The sequence below is a fragment of the Nicotiana tabacum genome, chromosome 4 (assembly GCF_000715075.1).
Source record: "Nicotiana tabacum cultivar K326 chromosome 4, ASM71507v2, whole genome shotgun sequence".
NCBI classification, from domain to species: domain Eukaryota; kingdom Viridiplantae; phylum Streptophyta; class Magnoliopsida; order Solanales; family Solanaceae; genus Nicotiana; species Nicotiana tabacum.
Genome location: NC_134083.1, coordinates 107,792,616 through 107,794,340, shown reverse-complemented (window position 1 = coordinate 107,794,340; position 1,725 = coordinate 107,792,616). Strand labels below are relative to the sequence as shown.

Genomic DNA, 1,725 nt, shown 5'->3' with positions numbered 1-1,725 from the left:
TGATTAATAGAGTACATCTCCTCTTTATTCATAGATGAGTTTGGGTAAAAGGTAATCTAACTGGCTTGCTTGGCCGGGTTTGATAGATTTGGTGTATTGATATTTGTTTGTGGATTATAACTCTAGTTTTATATATTAAAGCATTTTTAATTATTTAATTGTTGCATCTACATTCAATAGTTCATGTAATCGAGAGAGGCATAACTTGTGATATCTTTGCATTTTCTTGTTGGTTGAGTTCATTAATTCTTCTTAGTAATCGAAAGAAGCTAGTTGAATCATTGATTAAACCTAGTTAGGAGGATAATCGATAGAGGTTCTCCTAAAGACCAATCCAATACGTATTCTTGCATATCTTCACGTGCTTAAATTGGTTCATCTTGTGAGGTTAAAACTTAATCGAGAGATGAGTTTTTGCTGAACGTTTGAACTAATAATTAAGTGAATTCGAGAGACTCACTTGAACATTAGGAGTGAATTACCTAGAGTTAGATCCTGAATAATTATCTTGCACCTCTCCTATCAAAACCTTATTTTCTCCCATTGATAACCTTCTTTGCTTATTCCTTGTTTTGATAGTCATTAGTCAATATCTTTATATTCTTAGTTAATTTTAGTTATTAATCATATAAATCTCGATTGTTGACTCTCCTAGATAGCAATCAAGCTAGAAACTACGAAAATACTGTTTAACTCCAATCCCTATGGATATGATATTATACTATACTATCTTTGACTAGCGAGCATAATTAAAGTGGTGATTCGAGCTCGTCAAAGTTTGGCACCGTTGCCGAGGATTGGCAATCAATAGTGTTTGAAATATTTTGTAGTGCTAATTCAGGAATATTTCTTTTATTTTTGTTTTATTTTTCTCTTTTTACGTTTGGTGTTCTTTGACAATGCGCAGGTTACAAGTTAGATTGGTGCATGACTCGAACTTTTACGAAGAAAGTGCTACCATACGAGCCAGAAATTGAAAAACAACTGCGACAACTGAGGAAGGAAAGAAATCTCACCGAGACACCAGGAAAGGTTGGGCAATCCTCAACCAAAGAAGATATGGCTGGAACCGGTGATAATAATGTGGATTTGGCTGCAAGAGAAGTAGCCCAACGACGAGAACAAGCTGCATGGGATGCTGAAGAAGCAGCTATTAGAGATGCACAAATTATCTATGAAGAAGATAAGGGTCGTAGAATTGCTCAAAATCAACCTTTGGGTGCAGACCAGTTTGGAAATATAACTCCCATTCCAGGGAGACCACTTGGCGATTATGCTAGACCGATCTACAATCAAGGTTTATCAAGTGTTAGACCACCTCCAATTGCAGCTAATAATTTCGTGTTGAAGCAAGAGTTGCTTCAAACCCTTCAGAATTACTGTGTATTTAGAGGGAAGATGAATGAAGAACAACTATCTAATGGACTTTGAGGAGATTATGAATACCTTTCAATACAATGGTGTGTCACAAGATGCAATTTACTTAAGGGCATTCCCCTTCACACTCAAAGATGATGCAAAGCAGTGGCTTTGAAGCTTACCTAATGGATCGATTCGAACATGGGATGAGATGACCAGAAAATTTCTTGATAAACATTTCTCATCAACTAAGACGAGCAAGTGTAGAAGAGAAATCCATAACTTCTATCAGAAAGAGAATGAAACTGTTTTTGAAGCATGGGAGAGGTTTAAGGAGATTGTTAGAAAGTATCAACATAGCGGAAT

The 1,725-nt window shown here is 36.0% G+C and overlaps 1 non-coding gene across 1 annotated transcript; it reads right to left on the bottom strand.

Annotated features, from left to right (window-relative positions):
- Positions 1 to 1,619: 1,619 nt before the first annotated feature.
- LOC142180425 (small nucleolar RNA R71) lies at positions 1,620 to 1,725 on the bottom strand. Its single transcript, XR_012709051.1, has one exon. It is a non-coding gene; the product is annotated as a small nucleolar RNA R71 (small nucleolar RNA).